The sequence below is a fragment of the Poecilia formosa genome, unplaced genomic scaffold, assembly GCF_000485575.1.
Source record: "Poecilia formosa unplaced genomic scaffold, Poecilia_formosa-5.1.2 Scaffold54, whole genome shotgun sequence".
Lineage (NCBI taxonomy): Eukaryota > Metazoa > Chordata > Actinopteri > Cyprinodontiformes > Poeciliidae > Poecilia > Poecilia formosa.
In genome coordinates this window covers 1,565,174-1,582,974 of record NW_006799993.1, presented here as the reverse complement: position 1 = coordinate 1,582,974, position 17,801 = coordinate 1,565,174, and the positions used below count along the sequence as shown (strand labels likewise).

Here is a 17,801-nt window from a genome sequence, read left to right as displayed (position 1 = left end):
CTTACTTTTCCTTCATTTTGTCTTTGCTTTACAAACTTGTCAAGTTTGTTCATTTGTTAAGTTCCATATTAGAAGGTTTCCTCCGTCAATCTACAGATTGGTTTTGACACAGTCCAACAACTTTTAGGCCAGACAATGTCCACAAAAATACAAACTTTTGAATGGATAAAGCAGGCTACCATTACACTTCTGGAGTGGCATTTCTAAAACCTCAACCCGTTTGAAAATCCTCCTTAAAAGCCTTATGAAGAAACAAACCTTATTAGAAAACTCTTCCAAATAAGATAATTATTACTTGCGAAGGAGTGCATCATGTTCAGCGTCTTAGAGCTTTGATGGTCTTAGACAGTCATTGCTTGAAAGGTAGACAAATGTGCTTCTTCTTGGGTCTCTTGTAAAAAATATGCCTAGAATTAACTATTTTTTCAGGAGCTAAAAATAATAAATCCAAACGTCCAGATATAGCATTTTAAGCAACATGGTTTGGACCAGGGGTGCCCAAATGTTGTCCTAGAGAGCTATTATCCTGCAACATTTAGATACGTTCCTTCTTCAGCACATCAGCGTGTTACTCAGCCCTACAGAGACCTGCTAACGAGCCATTCACTTGATTTAGTTGTATTGAAAAAAGGAATAAATCTAAAATTTGCAGGATAGTAGCTCACAGGAACTGGACCCCTGGTTTGGAGCATTGTCAATACCTGAAGTCATTCAAGTTACAGAATGTGGACCTTTTAAAATAAAACTTTTATTAACAAGGGGATTGTTTTTGATATTATTTCTTTATCTGATTGTTTTTTTTGTTTGTTTGTTTTTTAGCAGAGTTAGATTTATGAAATGTGTCTAAACACATTAATGTTTTGTAGCCCAGAAATGCACGAGCAAATGTGGATTACTTACGCTGAATCAGGCATTTCCTGGAGTAACTAAGCATTTAAATATTGCCCAAACAAATAGAAAACACAGGAAAGCACTGAGAGTATCAACTATTTTTTGTGTGGACAGAAACATTAGACTGTATACCCTCCTCCGCTTCATCTCCACCACATGAAATTGTTCATCTCATCTAATCCCACAGCCATATGCGAGACTGACAACTTCACTGTTGGATGGAGCTTTCAAACACCTCCTTCCCAAAGTTGTGTGGATGCAGCGAGTCGGAACCTGAGGCGGAGCAGCTGTAAAGGCAGGTGTTGGCCAACATGGAGGATGCTGCATCTTTGACTGGACATGTCACGCTTTCCCTCAGTCAGCTGCTGAGGAACATCTGGGCCTCGGTGGTTGATGCTCTGAAGTGACTTGAGTATGCTGCGCCGGACCGCCGTGACATGTTGGGTGGCTGCTGGATGACAACGAGGCATCTGTGAGACGGTGAGAACAACAAGCTCTGTTAAAGTTCCTACATGGGCTCGGCTGACACGGATTCTGATTGGGGTTGCCATGAAGACTTTTAAACTGCAGCTGCTCAGGACTGATTCGCAGTAAAAATGTTCTCATCTACAAGCGTCATGATGGGAAAAACTGTAACAGTGATGCAATTTGGCAGATAGAATTTTCTTACATGTCTTTAAAATAACTATTAGTTAGTTCTTTAAAGAAGAATATAACATATCCTCAAACTCTGCTCATGGTCATCATCTAGATAAAAATTGGCATTGCTTTTCCAGTTTCTACTACAAATCCATAGTAAAACTGATATATGGGGGGGAATTATATGACAAAATTCACCAAAATGACTGCCAAGAGAAGATGTTTGATCTTTGTATTATTTTCTACATCCATCAATCATCTAGCATGTTTTTTTCTTGCAGGATCATGGGGGGGATGGTGCCTGCCTCCAGCATTCAACGGGTGGGAGGTAGGTACACACTGGACAACCTGGTCCATCACATGAGAACACGGAGGCAAAAAACTAGAAAACCTGGGGAAAATTTAGGAAATTAACCTAGCAGTTATCTATTTGGGCTGTGGGAGGAAGCCAAAGTGCCCACACATGCACAGAGAGTACATGCAGACTCATTGCAGAAAGACTCCAGACTGGGACTCGCACCCAGGACCTTCTTGCCTTGCAGGAAACAGTGCTACTAACTGTGCCATCGTACAAACCATTATTTTCTAGATTAAAATTAAAAGCAAAATGCCCTTTGGTCAAAGAAACATAGAAACAATGAACTACGCTTCTACAGGAATAGGATCCTAATGCATGGCACCAAATCCTTAACAGCCCTAAAACCCACACAGGGAAATCCTTATCCCACATTGTGGTTTGGCTGCACCCATCCTCAAGAAAACGCATTTAGTCCAGGTATGATTTTAGGTTTACAAAATAACAAGGGATGTAGCCTTTTCATTATTGGCTGTATTCTCAACTTATGTCAAATATGTGCGTAATGTGCTTTCAATGACATGAATGCAACAAAAAAAAAAGAAAAAAAGCAAAAAAAAAAGCCAGATCAATCTAAAAAAGTTGTTTTACCTTCATTCTTCATTCATAACGGTTATATTTGGCAAAAAAGCTAAACCAGCTAGTATGTAATGAGAATCAATTTCTTACCGTCAACCTCATAATGTCTGAAAGATAAAGATTGAACTCTGTTTATGTTGTGTAAAGGTTCCTTTATTTTCCATTATAAACTAAACTATATTTGCTCCATGAGAGACTGACAGAAGGTGACTGGGGAAAAGGAAACACAATTTTCTTTTTAGGTTTTAGGTTTGGGCATCAGTTGCCAGGATTCTGAAGTCTTTCTCATCTCCCTGCTCTTTAAAAATGATTCTGAGATTAACAGTGACCCATTAAAGACAGGACAGTTTGATGTGCAAACAGTGTTCTGGTGGAAGAGGATTTGTTGTGGAATACGGCAGAATTCATGAGGTGAAACAAAGGCATTGTTTCACCTCATGGACACAGGCAGGTCTTTGGGAGAGCATGAAGCAAGGCAAGCAAAGAGTTTGATGGGTCGATATGATGGGTTCATATTTTTTTTTTTTATTTAAGAAGCTCTATCTCTACATTTCAAGTTGGAATGTAAAGCTCGTCAAAGCAAAATGAATCAGTCAGTCAGGTAAAGATTTTAGACACGTGGGCATTGACATTGCACGAAAGTAACTGTCTGTCTCCAAGTGTGTGAACATTTCTTGGAAATGGGCGCATCGGTGGAACTGTCTGGACCTCCTCATTAACATATTCCAATGTGTGAAAAATGTGTGAAATAATGTGGAAGAAAATATAAAGGCTGGCTAATATCCCACCAAATACAATTGCTGGGGCTTAATTGATGGATCTACTTTGTCATGTCCATGCAGAGAGACGGGCAGAGAAGCCAGCGTGACAGATATCTTTAATAAAGTTCCTCTACACATGTCAGGATATATGATCATAATTACCTGCCCAGGAATCATTTTCAAATCAGTATTTTCTGGGTGAATCGAGAGGAGACTTCCAGGATGGACACAGGTTTTACAGAATATAAAATTAAACCAATTTAATTCAGGCCAAATAGACTCTCAGCTACAGCAAACAGAGAGTTAGCCATAAAGATCCTAGATTTTAATATATGGGTATCTTATTGATACGTTAACTCACATCTTGCCTGGTGGGATTTGTATGTGTGGATAACTATAATAGTCATAAAAGAGTCATGAATGTATGACCAGGAACTAATGAAAGCCACCTTCTCCATTCACCTAGGACCGCTGGAAGAAAATAATCAGAGTCCCTCTGATCCCCCTCCAGTCACTCCCTGCACCTCCCCCAAACTCTTAATGCACCTCCTCAACTTGACAGGCTGGAGGGATGACCCTGAGAATCACATTATGTATATTTCTAGAGCGGTCGCCAGGCATTTGCATGTGGGAGACAGTTAAAATAAGGCCATAAATCAGAAGGAAAACATAAAAATGGATTTGTGGTGAGATTGAAACACCCAATGAGTCTCCTGAGCAAATGTTTCCAGCCTTCCTTCAAGCCGGGTTTGGAGATATTGGCTGTCATTAAGTTGCCGGGGCCTCTCTGACCACTCGTCTGGTGCATTCGCTTCATTACATGAGTGGGCTGCGACTGACTGCCCCCAATAAATCCACCTGCACATTCTGATATGTGCTTTGATATTAGGAAAGACATGTAGCAGAAAGAAATGAAGCTCTACCTTAAATCGGCTCAGACTTCAACGCAAAGAAATCAAGATAACACTTGAGTACTGATTTTTAATCAACTTTTACTGAATGGTTACTGTGTTTCATCATCGTCAGAGATGAGCAGAATTTTAGAGCTCACCTGATTCCCCCTGCAGAACCAGGATGGAACGGGAGACTGAGAAATGAATCAGAAACGCATCTACATCAATAGGATGAGGTGAAGAAAGAGCCGAGCGCACAGATGAAGTTCTGAGTTTACATTTCAGCGCTCTCCTGTGATCATGAGATGTTGGACAAACATGGATACTAATGGAGCAAGTGAATTAAATAAGCTTCTTCGAAAAGGATAGACCAATAACCTCATCTGTTAGAGTTTAGAGCACCATAATCTGCAAACAATGTGAACAGAACCACTGCTAATCCACATCAAAAAGTCAGCTGAGATGGTTATAGCATCCCCTTTAAAGATTTTCCAAGCATTCCCAGGCAGGAGAAATTGTGGGTGTAACTACATATTCATTCAGGCCTAGGAATATTTTGGAATCATGAAAACACAATCTGGAGTTTCATAAATGAGAGGAGGACCTACTGTAACCTGGACCAGAGAGAGGAGCGCTCTATAAAGCAGTGAAGATGAAGGTTTTCTTCCATAAGACTACTCAGAGTTATTTTTTACCTTTTGTTCAAATAGGTAAGAAACAACAGCATCAGCAGTCTTTATCATTGTACAAACAGGAAATGATTAATCAATCATACAGATGTTAAATAATGACATGAATCTTTTGCTACATTGTGACTCAAGCTTATGATTCGAGTCAAAAAGAAAATTCAAAAGAGAGGGGTCTTTTCAAATAGATAAATAGCTTTGAAGATATGTATAACAATGTCCCACATTGTATTTTAATATAATCTTTAGTGTCAGTAGGGTATTTTACCTCTTTTTATACACAAATGGATTTCTCAGCCAGGCCATCACACAGGTAGGGCTCATTTAAATGCAGAATCTCACAGTAAATCTCTATTTTTAGGTCATTCCTTTTTTCTTTTTTTTTCCTTTGAGAAATTAACCATTCTATTCGCTGAATAAATTTTCAGGTTTCGCCGACATGACACTCGGGGTGCTGAATTTTTTATAGTGAAAATAAAAAAAAAAAAAGAAGCGATGTAATAATTATTGTACACGTGTAAGTGGAGCAGAGTGGGCTCAGTCAGAGCTCATAAAACGGAATTAGCATGTTAACCCCAGCTATGACTGGGGAAAGAGAGGGAGGGACAGCTGCACTGTAATGGAAAAGGAGAGGGAGATGTACTTATTGAAATGGATTCCAGTTGGAATTAATGAGGCGGACTGGAACAAGGAGGCAGGAATCGGACAAAGGAAACATGTGATATCACACAAGAACTGAGCATACATGTGTCCTTTAGGTATGTTAATACTCATTCTTTTCCACAACCATGTGAAGATCTCAGCATCCCTTCATCGTCATGAATAAAGTTTGAGGAGTGAAAGATTTCAGAGGAAGCGCAAAAGTTTACAGCAGTGACACAAATGTTGCAAATATTTCAGACATGTCAAATGCTTTATCTGAAATTTATATAGTATTTCAAGGAAACGGTTAGTAAAATATTTACAAGAGTTATCCCTCATGGAAATTCACAGATTGCCACCAAATTGTCCTGGCGTCATTTGAAGAGATTGCTTTGGAAGGACATGCAGTGTTCTTGGGCAAACTGTAGCTGAAAGCCCATTTCACAAAATTATATCTACAAATATCTTCTTCTCAATATGTGTGCATATGGACGTGCATGCTGCCAATGCTGTGAGCTCTTCACTGGTGGCAAGCCGATTTTATACGTTGCATAAAATTAATAAAAAATTAAATTTCACACAGAAAAGTATGCTGATTTCTATGCACTCGATAGTTGGTTGGAGCTCCTTATGAATGAATTACTGAATCAGTCCCACTAATATTAGGAGAAGCAGTCTGCTTTCTGCGTGCTTATTTTCATACATTTGTGGACATAAAAAGGTTTGCATCATCTGAACTCAGAAATATAGAGTTGGGGATTCTCATACTTTTGAAAACATATGGTATTCTGTACCAATCTCCTCTTACATAGCAATCGTTTTGTAAATTAAATAAATATTTTAATATGCTCTGTGATTTACAGCATCAATCGAAAGGATCCCAGAAAACTAGCTGTTCATTTTGGGCAAAGGTACACAAAAAAGCTCTTTCTACTGACTAATAGGTTTTGCTTTGTGATAGCATACATGAGAGTTCTGGTGACGGTGGCACCATTGACAACAAGGGTGCCCTGTTAGCACAAGTTAACGAGTTGTAAGGTTTTTGCTCAGTACTTCAAAGTAGAGGAAATGTCCATTTCCCACCTATCTGAACTGTTTGTTTGTGTTTGTACTATGGGATCAGTGGTTTCCAAAAGAGCTGCATCCAAACCAGTGTAATCCATCCAAATCAAACCGACTGACTGATCAGTGAGATCAAAGTCAAGCACAGACACTTCACCCATGTGTCAACATGAAGCACAAGAAATATTTTCTGTTTTTCAAAACATCTGTGCCGGTTGTGGGGGAATTAAATAAACAAGTGTCTGTTGCTGGGAAATGGTTGGTGTTTACAGCGTAAGAAGTGGGCACCACCAGCTCTCTGGCGTATAACTAGCTTCGCTCGACTTCCTTGATCTTGCCAGTCTCTGCATCCCTCTCTGGCTGAATAATTTAAGGCTGACCCGTGTCTGAGCGGACGGGTCTGAAGTTTGACCTGAAGTTTGTTTTTAGAAGGGAATACCGATCGGGTCGTGGCACAGCACAGAAACTCAAGTGTCCCTTATGTTTGTGTGATGTGTTGGACAGAACCTCACTTTTCATCACTTTTTAATTCCACCCCACTGTCTCACTTCTCCACTGCCGGACAGCTGACATTTTTCACACGTCTAATCTGTGCTGAGTTTCTGCTTTTATTCCTTGTTGTGCAATGAGCGTCACATTGCGAGAATCTGCTTTCAGATTGTTTCTACCCGTTTCCTCCTTGAGTAATTACAGTAACATTTATTCTGGGCCCCTGAAAGGCCTGCTGCACCTTGATGGAGCCCTTTAATAAAAACCCATTAATACTTTGCTTAGCCATATCATATAAATTCACTAGCCATTAATTACATGTGCCTGTGAATAATTTAAAGCGTGAATTGAAACTGGAAGTGCTGCAGAGGAAGACAGGAGGAGGCTTTGATTTAAGTGGTGTGTGTGCTGTGTTTGCGCCTCCTACAGAATACACAATCACCTCTGATGAGCCTAATCATCCCCCTTGTGCTGCTGTATTAGACGAGGGTCATTGAGAGCTAACCGATCCACTGTAACCCGTTTATGCAGCTGCACACTGACATCATATCAATATTTAAAATCTTTCTTATGCATGTATTCCGGCTTGTCTGACTTCATTAAGGCCATTCCTCATCCCTCGTCGCTGGGATGCGATCCCCACGGAACGCTCGGCTGAAGGCTGGAGAGAGATGCCACTGCTGCCGAGGAACTTCTCGTACATTTGTTGCCCTAATAACTGTAACAAGTCCAGGAAGGAGAACATGGAATGGGAACACATGCTGAGCTTTTTACACACACACACACACACACACACACACACACATCCCGGACTTCTAGACTACTTCCCTTTTAAGTTCTGTTTCTGGACATTTATTAATCTTGTCCTTTAACCTCAAACCAGAAGGATGGAAAAAGCGACATTAGCTTACTTATTATTTTTTTATTTTACTTTTCTTTCACTGACAGTAATATTTTTGAAGGTTAGGATTTAATGGTTATTCTCATCAGCTTCATTTAATCTGTTAATATCGATCAATTTCATGCTGCAAAAAATTCCAAAACTGTTGTTTTGTTAAACTTTAATCCATCTAACAATATAGAAACATACAAGAAAGCTTACTCTTTCAAAAAAAAGAATAAAAAAAAAAGAAAAATCCACAACCACTCTGTGGGTTTCTACTCCAGTCTGTATAAAAATGTTGCTCCTAGTGGATTTGGCAGAGATGGCATAGAGGGAAAGATTGCATTACACCAGCTAAATTCAACACTTTCCAGCATATTTATTATAAATGATTTCTCACCATGCTTGCTTTTCAGAATAAGTGCTGTAGCATACCCAGCAAATGACCACCAATGCAGCAAAATTGTCTGAGGAGAAAATTTAAAAAAGTATTTTATATATATAAATTGTTTACATTTTTTAAAATCAGTAATAAAGTGTCTTTAAAGTTCAATAATCTAAATAGATCCTGTTGTATAACTGACACATCTTTACATTCTGCACAGAAATGTGCTTCCTAGACTCCAAAAAATATTACATCAGCACAGGGGGCGCTCAGTCATTTCAATTTTAATATGTTGCATAATCCTTGGTAACAAAATAGGTGAAAGATTAGTGAAGATGATATTTTACAAGAGTTATTGTTAGTGATTAAATGACAGTATTTTAGTGGTAAACTGAACATGCTGGTTTCTATCTACTTCAAAGTGTTTGACGTTTGTTGGCAAGATTGTCAGAATGTATTAAGCAATGGAAGTGCACAGATTTGAATCTGTCCAACTTTACTTCTCACAACATGAGATACATTTAGAGTAATTTTTTTGATTGATGATCCTAATTTTTGCTATACACTGCCTGGCCAAAAAATGTTTTTTCTCCAGTTAGCCTCACTGATTAGTTAGTTTCTTATGGCTACACAGCTGTTCAGTCGCAATCCCTTGAGTTGCCATTATACTGTTCATGTGAAGAGCTGGTCTTTCCAGTGAAATTCAGCCTTTTCATACAATTCATTAAGACAGTATAGGCACAAATTGGAGGTGGAACAAATGGATCCCTGGGCAATGTTGAAAGTACTGGACAAAGATTTGTCCAAAGTAGTAATTTTTAAGTGTTTCTTGATGAACTGATTTATGGAAAAATGCAATTTTTGATGCAGCACACTCTGAGAGATTGAAGATCATGATTGTTCATCTACAGGGTTGCCCTCTGAAATTTCTTAAATTCTTATTTTGATCTTAAACTCAAGATCTTTAAACCTTGTTTCATCATAGTTTAGACCTTTCACTGATATAGACTTTGCGACAAGTTACTATAACAGTGTTGATGTCATTTTTTCAAAATACTGTCATAAGTTCAGGGTTTAACCATAATGGCTCATTAGAGGGTAAGCTTCAGATGGATCTACGATAGATGTAAAATTTGCTTCTCGCTTCATTTTAAAATTTTCTTTGTGCATTGACAGACAACTTGGAAGTGTATAACAGGGGGTGATATGAAAGCATCACTTCACTTCCTATTAAAAGCAGTCACAGACCCATTCAGGTGCTAACTGATATGAAGGCCACACTTTTGTCAAGGCAAATATTAGTCTGCACTTAAAGCAGCTAAGTGATGGCCTTTGAGGGAAGCTGAAACAGCAGGGGTGTACTTCACTTTTAAAGGCACAGAGCTGTTAATAATAGGAGGAAAGAATCTCAGTGTGGAGGACATCCAATTGAACATTTTTAAATTCACCATTCATTAGAGTTGTAGATTTGAAAGGAGTTGATTTAAGTGGTATAAGGATCTGGGTATGAAATGGTAATTAATAGAACAAACACACACAACTGTGAATCTTATCTCAGCATCAGTGGCATCTCAACTCCAGCTCTGCTTTCCTGAAGTGCTACATTTTACAGAGCATGACTGAAATGGTCTCTTATTAGCGTTCATTCGCTCCAGCCCATAAAAGGCTAAATAAATGCCTTGTAAATTTAACCGCAGTCATAATTTCTCTTTTCAGTAATTGCGTTAAATTTAGATTCTGAACATGAGGTCTTTTAACTCTGCATGATAAATCTAATACACAGCGTTAGAGAGCTGAGTGGCTGCGCATGCTAAGAAAAATTTTATGTTATTCTACCACAGAGCGTTCATATTTAGGGGGGTTGTAAAATAAAATGAGAAAGGGACATGTTTAGATAATAAGAGAACTATAGAAAGGACTACATTATGTAAAAATGTCATTATAAGTTCAAAACATATCTGATATGACCTATTTTGTAATGCCTCTAATGCCAGTTATCCTGTATCATCTGCAGAAGCAAAAACTGAAGGCAAACCAGCATGTTGTCCTTTTTTAATGTATTGTTTTGGAGCATTTGCATTACAGTAGGATTTTATAACACTGTGTCCAGAGTTTGAGTTTTTTTATTTTTATTTTTTTTTATAATTATTATTTAGACCCACATTACAACAGAATCATGACCAGTAATTTGATGATGTTTCTTTCATGGGCTCTAAAAGCTCTCAATATGCTAATAAGTCTTACTTTTTGTGCAACCGGTAGAATTAGTTTTAAGACTTAATTGCAGAGAGTTTACAATGGCGGTTGGAAGGTTAAATAAGCCCATCAGTTTTCAGGACTATTGTGAAATTGTTATGGAGGCTAAAACGTCCTTTTGTTTCTACTTTTATAAAAAAAAAAAAAAAAAAAAGGCAAAGAACTCTTATTTTGAAAAACGAAATGTGATCGTCTCTCTGCTTTTACTTCCGGTTTGTAAAGGAAGCGAGACAGTGCTTAACGCTCATTTCGATGGAAGAGGCAGACCATAGACAAAACGTGCAAAACTTTGTGAGTCATCTTGGTGAGTTTTAATGCTGAAAAGTATTTTAAACAAGTAACCGGACTTTCCAGGAGCTAATTTTGAATATCTGTTATGTTAAGCTGGTGGGAGGTAGAGAAACCGTGTCCCTGTCCCTTGCCTTGTGAATTTTGATGCCTCGTCAAGGTTAGTTAAAACTGCTTGCTGGAAAAATATCCTGGTATCATTCTAGAATTAGCATAATTTAAGTTCACAGTAATATGAGGAAGCAATTTAGTTATTTTTGCACAATTTGTTTTTTTTTTAAATAAATTTATTGAGGTTAAATGTAACTTTTTCAAGGTTTAACAGGAGAAAGTTTATAGTGCACATGATGAACTCATTAGCTCAGAGGGTTGTACTGATACAAAGCTAAGTCTCCTTTTTAGAGTGATACAATAATTGTATTTCTGAATTAGACAAGTGCACAGTATTTTAACATGATTTTAATCAAAATTAGGGATTACAGATTTATGTGGTGATAATTCTAATTTAATGTGATAGGTCTTGAAAAATTAAAAAGCTGTTAAAGCTCAGACTATAACAATCCATCTAAACTTATTTTAAGACTAAATACTACAATTTTGACTCTTTAGGAGGAACTGGTATAGCATCTTTCTTGCTATACCAGCTGAAAATGGTCAACAAATGGAAAAGTAGGAAGTGAGCAGTGATGAGCAGCAGGTCTTGGAAGGGTGGCTGAGATGTCAGCCAACTGACTAAGGAGGAAAGTGAAGGTGAGATAGAGAGGTAAGAGGGGAGGGAGGGATGGTACCCTGTGAAATAAAGCAAAGCCCGTCACAAAGCACTAAGAGGCGAGTCAGCACAGCTGCCATCTGCATTTTGTTTAGGATTTGTACTTATTTTTTCTCCCTCACTCTGAATATTTCTCCCTTCCTTTGATTCCTTGAAACATATAAAGCGCATTCCCACCTGGACCTCATTCACCAGCCACAGGCATTTATCTAGGAGTCTTCATGCACATTTGCATCAGAATTACCTTCAGAGGTACTGATGTTAAACTCCCAAACCACTGATTCTGCGGATCACTTAAGCCCCGAGCTTATCTAGGTTATTATAATTTTTTTTTTGGAGGGATTTATAAAATCACATTTCATGAGGAAACACTGAACCACGGACCATTCCCAAGGTGTTAATAGCGACACACTCACACACCTGTTTACCAATTTGGTTTCTTGGCATTGTCGAATGGAGCACGTATCTTTTGCAAATCCGCTTTGGCTCCGTTTATGGATACTTTCTCTAAATCGCCTCATTGCAGATCAGGCTTAAAGTTTACAAAGTTGATCAGTAGTTTAACTTTAATTTGCAGCCTGAAAACTTAAGTGAACTAATGATATGGGTCAAACCTGCAAGGATATTTTTTCTTTAAAAACACCCTTGGTCTATATGGCAAAGAGGGTTATGCTTGCAGAATTATTTCATATGATCCTGTAATGCAATCTCAAACCAAAGAGAAAAAAAGCAATGCATACATATGGAAAGTAAAGGAGGTAGAGGATGAGATCAGACCCCCTGAAATCATCAACATAAGGAAACAGGTGCAGCAGGTTTGAGTTGAACCTCATGAAGTGAATTGAAATTCTTGATTTGGAGTGATACCGGATGACTTGCAAGAAGAAAAAAAAACAAACAAAAACAACACAAGTTAAAACATGTCTTTAATGAATATAGAAGCCACCAGTAGGAATCAGGGAAATGAATGTTAACTCTCTCTCAATCGAAAATTTTACATTTCCTCAAGAATGTAGCATTGAGCTAAGAAAAGAAGCATTTAAACTGGAATAAAATTCTTAATTGCCATGTTTTTCTTCCACTTTTTAAAGCCATCTTCACACAGTTTTACTTGTATCTGGATTGTCTCCTTTGTCTTTTCAAAGACGGACAGTTTACATGTTCTTTTATTTGTTTATGCAAATGTAAAAGAAAAAAAAAGAAAAAATCAAAGTCCTTTCAGTCTAAATTAGGTCTTTCTTGTTTTTCAAAGCAACAAGGCCAGCCCTTTAAGAATTGCATTTGTGCTTTGATGTCCAACCGAGTTAGGCTACATTATTCTTTTCTTTAGCAAGTCAAATTGATGTCCCCAGTATCCTCTTGTTTGGAGTTGAGAAACATTTGGAAATTTTAATTGTTATAGTCATTGATAAGATAAGTACATACTGCCTGCTCCACTTTTTGTTTACACATCTTTCAGGTTTCAACATGTGTCTAATGCATGCAAAGGGTCATGTCCTAACCCCTGGCATGACCCCTGACCCCTTGCGCTGCTTTGGCTGGATTTCACCTCTGAATTATGGTTTTATTTGAAAAATTGTACACATGCTATCACATGTACAACTATACTGCATTTCTGTATTCCTATACTGCTTTTGAAGAAAAAAACCTGCAAACAAATACATAACATAAAGTCAGAATTAGTGAAACACTCACCTAACTGTGCAAGCTGCATAGTGCTAAGAAAAGGACTTTGAAGTTTTAAAGTAGAACATAAAAACATGTACACTTGTTTTGGACATGATGAAAAAAATGGCTTTTCACTGTAAAACAGAATATAGCCGCGTAGCTTATTCACAAGATCCCCCACAGTTCTGAAATGATGTCATTTTGAGTAGATGAAACCACAGCAAACCAAACGCAACATGTCAGCCCAAGCACCTCATGTCACCTCTCAAGTATGGGGGTGGGAGACTGTCCATGTGGGCTTGTTTTCAGGACATCTGTCCCTGCAGTCTTTCATTTGACCATCAACTCTGTAGGCCAAAGTATTCTAAAGCCAAATGTGAGAGCATCTTTCCAATAGCTGAACTTTGATTCAAAACTGAGACATTTGCAACACAGTGGCCACAAGCACAATAGCAAATCTATGACAGAAGATATGGAAAAAAAAACAAAAAAAAAAACAATCAAGGTTTTGCAAAAACACATTCTATAAGCCCAGAGTTCATATTGACTGAAATGCTGTGGTGGGAACTTGTGAACAAACAAATGGAGCAACTTTGCTACGAGGAGTGTGGGGAATTTCTCAACATCAGCATTAAGAACTATTTCCAGAGACCTTGTTGGAAAACCAGAACTCCCACTTTTAACTCTTCATTCTCTGTAGCGTGAAGACCAGGTCTTCCTCTGTGATCCATCTTTTGCACTCTGAGCTCCTCATCTGTGTTAGCTGATTTGTCACCCATCTAACTTCAGTGACACAGCTGATGCTGAGAAGGGGCGTCCATCCTCCCTGCTGTGACACCCACCACCCATCTCGCCCTCCTCTTCTCTCTCTCACAATTAAAAATGCATCAGGTAGAGGATTAGATGCAATATTTCTGGCTCTATTGATCCAGAGTCTGATGCTGTGACTGTGGGTGGTGTGGGTCTGTGTGGAAAGCCAGACTGGAATGAAGGGAGGAAAAATGCATAGGTTTGTATGCCCCTTCCCAAATTCTTCCCTTTGCCTCTTCAGGCCCCTCCCCCACCCAAATAACACTCCCAGTCACATGACTCCTCCCTCACCTGTGTGCCAGGTCCTGTTCCCTCCATCGCTGATGTCCCACTGGGCCCCTCACTTCTTTGTCTCTCACTGTCTGCTGTTGCCTGCATGGCTGTCGCCCGGCTTGTCACAGATCTGTTCGCATGTAATCCATCTTTACTAGTCCTCTCTTTGCTGTGCTTGGCACTGTCGCCTCATGCTGAGCTGTTGGGCAGGATGAAGCATCATCAGATCACGTCCTGATTCTTTCTGGTAGACATGGGAACCTAAAAACTAAATCGGTAGAAATGGCTAGACACTAATCTTCTGCTGTGTGACTGTCACTTGCCACCGGCTGTTGTGCTTCAAGCCAAAGAATTAACCATGCCATTTAGAGAAATGGCCGACCGAGAACCAGGGAGAGCGGTGGCATCTGTAAACGCCTCCAGCCTGTATTTTTAAAGGTCCAGTGAAGATACAGTCAGCTCTCTACATTACCTTACAAAAGCCTCCACACCAGAAACCTCCGTTAGCTCTCTCCTGATTTAGCTGGGTTTGGATCACACCTCTTAAGCTCATCCACTTTGCTAATGAAAAATAGGCACATTAGCACATAAAACTTCAATTCATGACTGGTGTACTGCCAATCCCAGGTAGTTAGAAAAACACATAGCATATTCAAGCTCGCACCATCACACATGTTGTTTCGTTAGACCTTCAAGTTGTTCTCCCTCTACATTGAGGAGGATTCCCTGTGCATGTTTATTCCCAGCATCCAAGTCTGGCTCTAGAAAACCAAGACTGTAAAGTAGAAGTCACATCTCATCTGCTTTTGGTGCTTTTTATTTGCTCTTCTCTCAGACTCTGGGAAAACGAAGTTCTCAATGTAGCATCCATCTGTAATTTAGTGAATTTTGCTCTTATTTGGATCTGACCTTTGGTGCGATGCCACTCAACACATTGATTTTCTGACAATGCAAAATCCTGAAGGGGGAAAAAAAAAAAAAATCAAAGTTAATATCAGCCTCAAAAAAGCCTTGGGAAGCTTTAAAAATAACAGCATCAGACACAAAACCCTCTATTGCTATTGACCCTCCTTGAGGAAGAGAAACTCTGAAAGTTAAAAACTTTTTTACAACATGAAAACAAAACTCAGGGCATTGGAAACACAAAACTTTCTATCATACTGCTCATCCAGAAGACGCAGGGGATGTTCAGTCACAAACCGCTCACAGTTTATCTGGTGACGTGGTCAGGCTGACTGAGGAGAAATGGCTTCACCAGGCCTTCGCGCACAGACTTTCTCCAAACCCTTTCGCATTCACTCCAACTCCATCAGGTCCCAGCTCTAAGGAAATTTGCATCTCTTTGAATGTGATGGTTTGAAAAAAAAAAGAAGTAGCAGGGAAGAAGGAAGCAGAGGGGGGAAAAAAAGAAGATGAGTAGGGGAGCAGAAGAGGAAGCAGGCGGAAGGAGGGATGGGGGGTTGTGTTGGGGTTGTCGGGGAGGGGACTAGATTAAATTTTGCCGTCTAGAAAATGAGAAAAAAAGGGCCCCCTCTATCTCTGAAAGTCTACTGGGGAGATCTTTATTCTGATTCTTGTTAGAATTGTTTATCACTGTGACAGAGCAGGCCAGGGTGGAGATAAAGGCAGTGCTCCATCACAGCGTTGACAGTGGTAGGACATGCGCTGGAATGAAAGGAGCCAGGGAAATATTATTAATAGATGCTGACTTGATTTGCCTCGATTGCACGTCAAGAACTGGGGGCCTGGGCTTGATTGCAGCCCTGTGAAGTTCTGTCCAAAAGAGAAGCTATTTTTCATTAAGTGATAGAAGTCTCCTCTTCTTTTTCTGCCGCCGCTCTTCCCCCTCACGTGTCGCTATCCAAGGAGCTGATAACTTATGCAGTGTATTCTAAGCATGCTGATTTGTGTCGGTGCAGCAAAGAGGAGGAGGAAGAACGGGGTTAAAGAATCAGGACTTATCTCACCTTTCACCAAGCAAACCCAACACCTGGTTGGAACAACTGGCCTATCCATCCCATCTATAGCTGCTGCACCAGCGAGGATGGAGGGAAAAAAAAAATAAAAATCCCCTCCATCTCTCTTCCAACAACAGATAAAAAAGAAGTATATAAAATGTGATTACACAGGCAACATGTTCATAGGCACTGATACGCCGGGGCACACTTTATTTTTAGAGTGTTGCATTACTAATGGATATACAGCAGGATGAGGATTTACACCCGCCCACGTGCGGAGCAGGCAGATATGAGCAAGCCGAGTCTATGCATCACATTTGTGTGCAAAGCATAAAATACTCACATCTCCAAAAACAGAAGCAAAGAAAAGGAAGAAATTAATTTTTTGGGGGAGGGGGAAGAATGTAGGGTTATTTTTTTCTTTCTTTTTTCTTTTGTAAAAATGTAAAACTTCAGTTTCTTTTAGGTGAAAAGTATCGATGTGTGTGTATTTCACAAGCAGAGCCAGGAGAGGAGGCACCTTTAACCTGCTCCTGCTGGACCGCTGAGGACTGAGGAGTGTGTCTTCTGCTCAGTGTGTGTGTGTGTGTGTGTGTGTGTGTGTGTGTGTGTGTCAGAGACAGATGGAGGAGCCCGCAGCACGGTGAGCATCTCAGACTTTCTTATTGGTGTAAAAGGAAAAAAAAAAAAATCTCTGCACCTCCATCCCTTCCTGTTTACCTTTCTTTCCTTCTTTTCTTCCATCTACCTCTTGCTTTGCTTGTGTGTAATTAAGTCCGCTCCGGTTAATTTATGCACCGATATCTCCAGTTGCCGGCATTCCTGTGAAAATCCTCAAAAAAAAAAAAAAAAAAAAAAACATTGTGAGGATTGCTTTAATTGGATTCCACTGGCAGCTTCACTGTTTCTCTGCTAACATTTACCGTGTGAAATTTTTAGATTGGCAAATATTTCCTCAAGTGTATTATGGCGTGTTTTTTTTTTTTTTTTTTCCTCCCTCCCCCCCTCACATGTGACATTTTCTGATATTTTCAGTGATGGATGTTTTTCAGAGATAATCTTTTATTTTCATCTTTACATTAAACCTGTCTGCAGATAAAGGAAGAGTGTATGATAATGAAGTTCTGCTGTCTCTATCAGGTAATAAATTGGTGCTTTTCAAATATCTCTGTCTTCATTTAGCTCCTTTAAATATGAAGTCATTCACTGAAAGCTTAAATAGGCTTGTTCTGTTAACTGGGGTCAACAGTTTCAAATGAGCTTTTAAACGACTGCTGGAAGTGACAAATCTTGGAGTGCAATTTGAGAGCCTCTTAAGGCGCGACTTTCTCTCCCATGCAACCCTAATAACTTCCACCGATTTGTGAGAATGCTATTAATTACGCCACTTAATGCCACCACGCCACACCCAGCACTCTCAGTAGCTCAACTTTTTTTTTTTTTTTTTCTCCTCTCCTGTCCTAAGAGGTAGGTGGCGACTTACAATCTCTGCAACAAGAGGTGAAAATTCATCA

General features: G+C 39.3%; 2 long non-coding RNA genes across 2 annotated transcripts; one reads left to right on the top strand and one right to left on the bottom strand.

Moving 5' to 3' along the window:
* Positions 1–813: 813 nt before the first annotated feature.
* On the bottom strand, positions 814–17,285 carry LOC107836367 (uncharacterized). The gene is made up of 3 exons (XR_001662250.1): positions 17,008–17,285; positions 14,348–14,528; positions 814–1,361 (listed from the first exon to the last, which is right to left on the bottom strand). It is a non-coding gene; the product is annotated as an uncharacterized LOC107836367 (long non-coding RNA).
* LOC103138755 (uncharacterized) lies at positions 10,725–16,925 on the top strand. Its single transcript, XR_001662249.1, has 4 exons — positions 10,725–10,825; positions 10,906–10,969; positions 11,419–11,559; positions 16,790–16,925. It is a non-coding gene; the product is annotated as an uncharacterized LOC103138755 (long non-coding RNA).
* Positions 17,286–17,801: the final 516 nt, after the last annotated feature.